Source organism: Pongo abelii, chromosome 10, assembly GCF_028885655.2.
Source record: "Pongo abelii isolate AG06213 chromosome 10, NHGRI_mPonAbe1-v2.0_pri, whole genome shotgun sequence".
In the NCBI taxonomy this organism is placed as follows: Eukaryota; Metazoa; Chordata; class Mammalia; order Primates; family Hominidae; genus Pongo; species Pongo abelii.
Window position 1 is genome coordinate 86,629,310 of NC_071995.2, and position 10,707 is coordinate 86,640,016.

At 46.1% G+C, this 10,707-nt stretch overlaps 2 pseudogenes; both read left to right on the forward strand.

The window, feature by feature from the left end:
- The first annotated feature begins 946 nt into the window (after nt 1–946).
- LOC129049388 (transcription factor NF-E4-like) lies at nt 947–4,822 on the forward strand (annotated as a pseudogene).
- A 3,294-nt stretch (nt 4,823–8,116) lies between these two features.
- On the forward strand, nt 8,117–8,717 carry LOC103892100 (suppressyn-like; annotated as a pseudogene).
- The last annotated feature ends 1,990 nt before the right edge of the window (nt 8,718–10,707 follow it).

Sequence of the window (10,707 nt, forward strand, 5' to 3'; positions counted from 1 at the left end):
GGTGCTTTTGCTGTATTTTCTATATCTGGGTATGCTGTGTTTCCATTTTTGTTTGTCTCAAGAAACTCTTTAGTTTATCTTTTAGTTTTTACATTGACCTGGTATTAGAGCATTCTCATGCTGCTATGAAGAATTTATAAAGTAATTTATAAAGAAAAGAGATTAAATTCACTCACAGTTTTGTGTGGCTGGGGAGGCCTCATGAAACTTACAACAATGGCAGAAGGCACATTTTCACAGGGCAGCAGGAGAGAGAATGAGCGTGGTGCGAAGGGGGAAACCCCTTAAAAAACCATCAGAGCTGTGAGAAGTCACTCATTATCATGAGAACAGCATGGGGAAAACCACCCCCATGATCCAATTAACTCCACCTAGTCCCGCCCTTGACATGTGGGAATTATTACAATTCAAGGTGAGGTTTGGGTGGGGACACAGAGCCAAACCATGTCATTCTGCCCCTGGCCCCTCCCAAGTCTCATGTCCTCACATTTCAAAATGCAATCATGCCTTTCCAGCAGTCCCCCAAAGTCATAACTTATTCCAGTATTAACTCAAAAGTCCAAGTCCAAAGTCTCATGTGAGACAAGGCAAGTCCTTTCTGCCTATGAGCCTGTTTGTTAAAAAGCAAGTTAGTTACTTCCTAGATACAATAGGGGTACAGGCCTTGGGTAAATATACATGTTCCAAAGGGGAGAAACTGGCCAACACAAAGGGGCTACAGGCCCTGTGCAATTCTGAAATCCACTAGGACAGCCATTAAACTTTAAAGTTCCAACATGATCTCCTTTGATTCCATGTCTCACATCAGGTCATGCTGATGCAGTAGGTGGGTTCCCACAGCCTTGGGCAGCTCCGCCTCTGTGGTTTTGCAAGATACAGTCCCACTTTGGCTGCTTTCATGGGCTGGCATTGAATGCCTGCAGATTTTCTAGGCACATGGTACAAGATGTCAGTGGATCTACGATTTTGGGGTCTGGAGAATGGTGGCCCTCTTCTCACAGTTCCAGTAGGCAGTACCCCAGTGAGAACTCTGAGTGGAGACTCCAACCCCATATTTGCCTTCCACACTGCCCTAGCAGAGGATCTCCATGAGGGTCCTGCTCCTGCAGCAAAATTCTCCCTGAACATCCAGTCATTTCCACACATCCTCTGAAATCTAGGTGGAGGTTCCCAAACCTCTCTTCTTGTCTTCTGTGCACCCACAGACTCAATACCGTGTAAAAGCCACCAAGTTTTGGGGCTTTCACCCTTTGAAGCAATGGTCTGAGCTGTACTTTGGCCCCCTTTAACCACAGTTGGAACTGAAACATCTGGAACTCAGGGCGCTATATTCTAAGGCCCCACAGAGCCACAGAGCAGGGGGCCTTAGGCCTGGCCCAGGAAACAATTTTTCCTGCCTAAGCCTCTAAGTCTTGATGGGAGAGGATGCCATGAAGGTCTCTGACATGCCCTAGAGACATTTTCCCCATTGTCTTGGTGATTAACATTCTGCTCCTTGTTACTTATGCAAATTTCTGCAGTAGGTTTGTATTTATCCTCAGAAAATGGGTCTTTCTTTTCTAGTGCATCATCAGGCTGCAAATTTTTTGAATTTTTATGCTCTGCTTCCTCTTGAACACTTTGCTACTTAGAAATTTCTTCCACTTGATACCCTAAATCATCTCTCTCAAGTTCAAAGTTCAACAGATCTTTAGGGCAGGGGCAATATGCTGCCATTCTCTTTGCTAAAGCATAGCAAGAATCACCTTTATTCCAGTTCCCAACAAGTTTCTCATCTCCATCTGAGACTACCTCACCCTAGACTTTATTGTTCATATCATTATCAGCATTTTGGTCAAAGCCATTTGATCAACAAGTCTCCAAGAAGTTCCAAACTTTCCCACATCTTCCTGTCTTCTGAGCCCTCTAAGTCTCTGGGATGTTTCAAACTTTCCCACATTTTTCTGTATTCTTCTGAGCCCTCCAAACTATTCCAACCTCTGCCTGTTACCTACTTCCAAAGTCACTTCCACATTTTCGAGTATCTTTACAGCAGCACCCTACTACTCCCAGTACCAATTTACCGTATTAGTTTATTCTCATGCTGCTATGAAGAAATACCTGAGGCTGGGTAATTTATAAAGAAAATGAAAGATTCTCCCCCAGGGCCTGAAAGTTCAGGGGAATGAATAACTCCTCCCTCCTTAGGCCCAGTCCTAAGGTGCAAGGCCACTTGCACCAGCAGTGTATATCAGCAAGATAGCAGAAGCAGGAAGAGAGCTGTCCGGAAGACACATATCCACTGGAGATCGAGAAAGAGAGGCTGTTTGGGTAACATGTAGCAGTTACATTAGACTGAGACACTTCCTGTTTACAAGAGACTATAAAACCCATACCCCGTCCTCACTTGGCACTGATGCGATTTTAGGCCTCAGCCCATCTGCACCCAGGCGCTCATTAAAACAGTGTGTTGTTCCACACCACCTTGTGTTGTTTGTTGGTGCGTTCTTGGGGTTCAAACTAATACAAGAGCCTTGCATCAGGTGCTGAAACCTGAGACGGGCTCTGGTCCATGCGCCCTGTGGACCTATCCCTCCACCCCAGAGAGCAGGCCACAGCAGCTGGACAAAGGAAGCTCCTCAGCCTCCAGTCACCTCTCTGTGCATGCACATTGATCACTGATCTCACCTACTGGTAAGTTTCCTGGGAGCCTGGTTAACAGAGATAAATCCGCACGGCCTCTCTTGGTTTCTCTGGTCCAAAAATCCAACGTTAGTCCAAGAAGGCTCCGGCATGTGTGAAGCACTCGCTGATCATCTGGTCTTAGGGGGACGACTCTAAGCCATTTGATCCTGTTCTAGGAACGAAAAAGGCAGCAGTGAGGATTGCTCCTTTTATCGTCTCCCTGCGTCCATCCAGGACGGTCTCCTTTTCCTTGTTCTCCCGAGTGTACCCTTTGTTATGGGAAATTCCCTGTCTTCCATTCCAAAGGACAGCCCTCTAGGCTGCCTCATAAAAAACCTGCAAACCTTAGGCCTCGGGTAAGATATCCACCCTAAGTGACCTGTCTTTTATATTGCAATTCAGTTTGGCCACAGTACGAATTGGATAATGGGTCCAAATGGCCCTCAAATGGAACATTCAACTTTACAATTTTAATTGACTTAAGCAACTATTGCTGACGACTGGGAAAAACGGGGAGAAATTCCTTATGTCCAGGCCTTTTTCACACTCAAATTACAACCTGACTTCTGCAATTCTTGCTCACCTATTCAAATCCTCCTTCTCCATTATTCCCGCCCTGAACGCCTTTCTCCTCCCGACCCTACCTCTTTTTCCTGGTTTGATCCAGCAGACTGCTGTCCACCCCTCCCAGCCCTTACCTCTCTCTCTCAACCACCTTCTTTAATCCCCCAAGCCTTCTCTTTTTCTTCTTAGCTGCCATCTTCCCAGCAGCCATCTTCTCAGCCAGCACTTTCCCAGCTGCCATCTTCCCATCCAGCACCGCCTCCAAGAGTATCCACTTCTTTTCCTACACTGTTCTCTCATCAGGACAATTCTAGCACTGCCTGTACCCATTCTTCTCCCTCATTGCCCTCTCCTGAGGCCTATAAACCCATCCCACCACCTTAAACCCCTATCTATTCTCCACTGCTTATTAGCTCAACCCCCCTTACCCCTTCAAACCCTCAACAGGAACCACTTCCAGGTTCTTCCTTCTCTCCCGTCCATACTCGCTCAGGTGCCGTCTTTGACCCATGCCCCATCCTTACTTCAGCACCTGTGCTAGAGTGCCCCCTTTGGGAAGTAGCAGGAACTGAAGGTATTGTTAGAGTTCGTGTTCCCTTCTCCCTCACTGATCTCTCTCAAATTAATGAAAGACTCGGTTCATATCCAGAAGATCCTACCTCTTATATTAGAGAGTTTCAGTACTTCACCCAGTCTTATGAACTAACTTGGCATGACCTCTATATTATCCTCTCTTCCACCCTCACTCCAGAAGACTGGGACCATATCTGGACCTTAGCTCAGGCATACGCTGATACAATTCCTCACTAGGCTCTGATCCAGCCTACTGGCACAGAGGCAGTCCCCAGCCAGGACCCCCACTGAGGTTATCAAGATGGGCCCCTGGACACTGCTATTGAGACCACATGATTGTGTATCTCCTTGCAGGACTCAAAAAGGGTGCCCATAAAGCGGCAAACTATGAAAACTTTCAGAGATCACCCAAGGTCCTGATGAAAATCCAGCCCTTTTTCTCTCTCGTTTAACTGAAGCTATAAGAAAATATACCAACCTAGACCCAGCCAACCTAGAAGGAACCACTATCTTAAATGTTTGATTCATCTCCCAATCCACCCTTGATATCTGGTGCAAGCTTCAGAAGCTTGATGATGGCCCTCAAACCACACAATGAGACCTTCTTAATTTAGCATTCAAAGTCTTTAACAATCATGATGAGGAAGATAAAAGGCAAAAACAGGCAGAATTTCAAATGCTTGCCTCCGCCATCAGGGGCCCTGCAGGCCCACGGGGCCACAGCTCCACACGGAAGCCTCCTAGTAATCCACCTCCACTTGGCACCTGTTTCAAGTGCGGCAGTGAAGGCCAATGGTCCAGAAAATGCCCTAACCCAGCTAAGCCCATCAGGCCATGCCCTATCTGCGGAGGGCCCACTGGAAGTCGTACTGTGAGTGGCCTCTGCAAGGACCACCCCCATCTCTTCCTGAGCTGGCCAATACCTCCTACTTGGATCTCATTGGCCTTGCCACTGAAGACTGATGGTGCCCTGGAATGGATGCCCTGGCAACTACCATCTCTTCATCCAAGCCAAGGGTAACCCTGATGGTGGCAGGTAGGCCAGTATATCTTTTAATTGATACCAGGGCAACCTACTCTGCTTTACCTAATTTTTCAGGACACACCCAGTCCTCCAAAGTCTCTGTTGTGGGTATTGATGGACAAGTCTCCAAACCCTGAGTCACCCCTCCACTCTTCTGCTCCCTTCAAACCTTTTCCTTCACTCACTCTTTCTTAATCCTGCCCTCATGCCCAACTCCACTCCTAGGCAGAGACATCCTTTCAAAACTCCACACTACTCTCCACTTCCACATTCCCCATGGTAACCAACACATCCACACAGACCCCTCCAGTGCTTCTAGCTTTCTTCTACTCCTCCAACTCCCACCCTAAAATATGTACCCTTTGCTTATCCGCCATCTGTAGTTAACCCTGCTGTTTGGGATACTTCCACACCCTCATTTGCAAAACACCACACCCTCATCCACACTACCCTTAAAAACCCCACCCAGTTCCTTTCACAGAAGCAGTATCCAATCACCCAAGCAGCTCTTGCAGGCCTAAAGCCTATCATTTTCACCTCCTTCCAGTCACCTATTCTGCCCAACAAACTCCCCTTTTAACACACCAATTCTACCTGTTAAAAAGCCAGATGGAACTTATCACTTAGTCTAGGACCTCAGGCTCATTAACCAAGCTGTACTCCCAGTATGTCCAGTAGTTCCTAACCCATACACTTTACTTTCCACAATTCCCTCCAGTACCACCCATTTTTCCATCCTAGACCTAAAGGGTACTTTTTTTTTTACAATTCCTTTGCACCCCGATTCTCAAGACTTCTTTGCCTTTATGTGGGAAGACCCCTACACCCACCTTTCACATCAGCTTACCTGGTGCATACTACCTCAAGGTTTTAGAGACAGCCCCCACCTTTTCGGACAGGACCTTGTTTACGACCTCTGTACCTTATCCCTAAAACTGTCCACTTTCTTTCAATATGTTGATGATCTGCTTCTGTGTAGTCTCTCTCAAAGATTGCAATATCCATACTATCTCTCTTTTAAACTTCCTGGCAAAGCAGGCGTATCAGGTCTCCCCTAAAAAAGCACAAATATGCACTCCCTCAGTTACCTACCTAGGCCTAGCATTTACCCTGCAAACCCAAGAGCTCAAAACTGACTGCATATCCCTCCTCCAGTCCCTCCCACCTCTGCAAACTAAGGAAGAAATTCTCTCTTTTCAAGGATTAGTGGGATATTTTAGGCTTTGGGTTCCCTCCTTCGCTCTACTTGCCAAACCGTTATACCAAGCTGCTAAAGGCCCTCTCCATGAACCTTTAAACCCTGCACAGCCTATTCCAAAAGCCTCTCGTCTCAGCCCCCATCCTCACTCCCCTAGACCTCACCAAACCTTTCTCCTTCTATACTGACAAACAATGTGGAGTTGCACTAGGTGTTCTAACCCAGTATAAGGGACCTACCTTCCAGGTTATCACCTACTCCCACAGACCTCACCAAACCTTTCTCCTTCTATACTGATGAATGATGTGGAGTTGCACTAGGTGTTCTAACCCAGTCTAAGGGACCTACCCTCCAGGTTATCACCTACCTCTCCAAACAGCTTGAAACCACAGTTCTCGGATGGCCTGCTTGCCTCCAAACACTGGCGGCAGATGCTGTCCTCACCCTTGAAAGCCTAAAACTATCTCTTCATGCCAACCTAACAGTTTATTCAACCCATAACATCAAAGACATGCTAGCTCACTGCAGTGTACTAAGTCTCATCTCTGCCTCATGGCTCCTCCAACTGTATGCTTTATTCATAGAAACTCTCCAAATCACTGTGCTAACCAGCTCCTGTTTAAACTGGCCATGCTCTTACCTGAAGCTACTGCCTCCCAAGACCCTGCACACTTCTGTATAGACACTGTTCAAACATTTCTTATAACTTTTCCAAACCTAACAAACAGGCCAACCCCTTCCAGATGCCTCCTTTACTTGGTTTGTAGATGGCAGCTCCTTCCTATATCAAGGATGCCAACATGCTGTCTATGCTATAGTGTTACACCCCACACACTGTTGAAGCCAGTCTGCTCCCCCTAGGAACCACTTCCCAAAAAACTGAACTCATCACCCTCACTCAAGCACTCACTCTAGCAGGCAGACAACAAATTAACATATATTCAGGTTCTTATTATGTGTTCCATATAGTGCACTCACACTCATCCATCTGGAAAGAATGGAGTTTCTTAACTGCAAAAAACACTCCTGTCATAAATGGCTCTCTCATCAGCAAACTCCTTCAAGCTGCCAGACTCCTGCAGAAAGTTGCCATCATACATTGCAGGGGCCACCAAACCCCAGTCATCCTATATTGGCTGGAAATGCTAAGCAGATAAGGTAGCCAAACAAGTAGCCCTACAACCTGTGTAAGGCCAGTTTCTGTCCCTGTCCTTGTTCTCTCCTCTTTACTTCTCAGAAGAAAAGGAGGACTTCCAAGCCCAAAACCTTCAAAAGCAAAGACCACAGTATGTTAAGGAAGGGCGTTTCATTCTTCCTCACTCACAAATAATCCCTATCCTCAAAACCCTCCACAACTCTTCCATGTTGGTTACAAACCTCTCTTGCAACTTCTCCGCCCTATTCTCACTTGTCCTCACCTTTCCAGCCGTGTTTGAGAAATTACTCAGTCCTGCTCTATCTGCCATTCAGTGTCATCCCAGGGTTCCCTCTGGCTGCTGCCTTTTCATATCCACCAAGCCCAGAGCCTGGTGGGTAATTATATGTATGGTGAGAGTTTCTGTGATGACATTTGCACCTTCTGAAGTTGTTGGGAATGCTTCTACCCACCTGGAGAAAGTACAAACAAAGACTAGAAGATAGCAGAGCCATTTATAGGGCAGCATGTGAGTGAAGTCTACTTGAAAATCTTGCCCGGGTAATCCTCCCCTCCTTAATCCAGACATGATCTTTCATTTGTGAAGCCGCAAATGAGGTCATGCCTCTCCCTGTTGACACCTCCTTGTCCTCTCAACATAACTGTCTTGCAGGCACAGAAGTACTTATTTGCCAACCTGACCCTCACAAAAAGCTACAACTGAAGTGGACAGGCCCCTACACTATGATACTCAGCATGCCAACTGCAGTTAGAGTCCAAGAACTCCCTCACTGGATCCATCGCACCAGGGTCAAGCTCACCCCCAAGGCTACTTCTTCCTCCAAAACATTAAAAGCAAAGTTGTCATCCTGGCCAATTTCTCCTACCAAGCTTAAATTAACCAAATTTTTTTTCTTAGAGCCAAAAGATGAGGAAGACTAATCACTTGCTTTTAGAAATGGCCTATATCTACCCAACTGCCTGCTGTACCTCACTTCCAACCAAAAGTCTTAATACAGGAATATCTCTCATCACAATCCTAATGTTGTCAGTAGCTGCCCTGCTGTCCACAGCAGCCCCTCCGAGCTGCTGTGAGTGTTATCAGTCTTTCCACTGTGGAGGAAAAATGCAACAATCATTTACTTACCATACTCATATAGAAAAATCCTGTTATGGAAACTTAATTGAGAAATGTGTTGAATCAGGGAAAGGTTATTGTAAAGTAAAAAATCCAGGAGTATCTGGCTTTTGTAATGGGGCTATATGTCCAAAAGGTAAGCAGTGGCTTTGCTTCACCAAAATTGGACAATGAGGAATAAATACTCAAGTGCTAGAGGACATAGAGAACAGATTATAGCCAAAGCAAAAGCCAAAACAAACAACTCCCCCCACCACCCATCCAAAATCACCCATGGTATTTCCATGCTTTTATACAAAACTACAAGCAGATGTATCCCTTCCCAAGTCAGGAAAAAACTGTAGATCTAGGAGAAAGCATCACATTTACCATGAACGTGTCCAATTGCTGGCTATGCAAGGGAGCTCATATGAGTGAATAGTAGCTGTGGTATGGGATAGACATTTCCCCTTAATTACTAGCATCCCAAAACCCCAGCCTCACTTTCAGTCCTCAGGAACACCCACAGTCCTAGACACTTACCAACCCAGTAAGAGGGGTGGTGTGCATAATCCACAAGTGGACTGATGAAACCCATCACACCGTAGGTGAAAGCCCCTGTCACCAAACCCTAACAGTCAACACCTCCACAGCAGAGTGGTGGCCAAGGTTACCCCAAGGAGCCTGGTCTCCTTCTAACTTAAGCTACCTCAACTGTGTCTTGTAAAAAAAGGCCTGGTACTGTGCAAACATCACTAACCCTTGTGCTGCATACCCCTGCCTAAGTGTGCGATGGGACAATCCTATGAACACCAGCCTACAATGGATTGCCCCTGAAGGATTATTTTGGATATGTGGAACCCAGGCTTACTCATGGCTACCTTATCACTGGGAGGGTACTTGCTTCCTAGGCATAGTTAAACCTGGATTCTTTTTACTTCCAAAGCAGGCAGGCAACACCCTTGGAATCCCCGTATATGATAATCTAAACAGAGAAAAACAATCCTTAAAGGTAGGAGGAAGCCAAAGATGGTGAGAGGTCAAGTGGCCTCTGCAATGGATCCTTGAATATTATGGCCCTGCCACTTGGGCTGAGGATGGTTCATGGGGTTATCACACTCCCATATATAGGCTAAATAGAATAATTATTCTACAAGTTGTTCTAGAGGTAATCACTAACCAAACTGCCTCAGCCCTGGAAATGCTTGCACAACAACAAAACCAAATGCACATGAGAATTTATCAAAACAGGCTAGCACTAGACTACTTATTAGCAGAAGAGGGTGAGGTCTGTGGTAAGTTTAATATCTCCAATTGTTGTCTTAACGTGGACTATAACGGAAAAGCGGTTCTAGAGATTGCCACAAACATCAGAAAAGTAGCCCATGTACCAGCGCAAACCTGGAAGGGATGGGACCCGACAAACCTTCCAGGAGGGTGGCTCTCTAATTTAGGAGGATTTAAAACACTGGTACAGACAGTAATCTTCATCACTGGGTTCCTCCTGTTTCTCCCCTATCCCACTGATAATGAAAGCCATTAAAACTTATTGAAACTGCAGTTAACTGCCAGACAATCCAGATGATGCTCCTGCTACAATGACACAATGGATACCAACCCGTCTCTCAAGAATACCCCAAAAATCAAGTTTTTCTTTTTTCCGAGGTGCCCATGCCACCCCCTATGTCATACCTGAAGTAGTTATTGAGAAAGTTGTCCCTTTTCCCTTTTCTATAACCAAATAGACAGGAATTAAAGTTTCTCCCCAGGGCCTGAAAGTTTGGGGGGATGAATAACTCCTCCCTTCTCAGGCCCAGTCCCAAGGCACAAAGCCACTTGCATCAGCAGCATGCATCAGCGAGATAGAAGAAGCAGGAAGAGAGCTGGCTGGAAGACATGTACCCCCTGGAGATCAAGAGAGGGAGCCATCAGGGTACCACGTAGCAGTTAGGTCAAACTGGGACACTTCTTGTTTACGGGAGACTATAAAACCCCTGCCGCGCCCTCACCTGGGGCTGACACCATTTTAGGCCTCAGCCCATCTGCACCCAGGTGCTCATTAAAACAGCGTGTTTCTCCACATCGCCTTGTGTTATTTGTTGGCAAGTTCTCGGGGTTTGAACCACTACGAGAGCCTTTCAGAAAAGAGGTTTAATTGACTCACAGTTCTGCATGGCTGGAGATGCCTCAGGAAACTTACAGTCATAGTGGAAGGCACTTTTACACAAGACAGCAGGAGTGAATGAGTGCCAAGCAAAGGGGGAAGCCCCTTATTAAACCATCAGCTCTTGTGAGAATTCACTCACTATTATGAGAACTTCATGGGGGAAACTCTTCCTATGATTCAATTATCTCCACCTGGTCTCACCCTTGACATGTGGAGATTATTACAATTCAAGGTGAGATTTGAGTTGGGACACAGAGCCCAATGA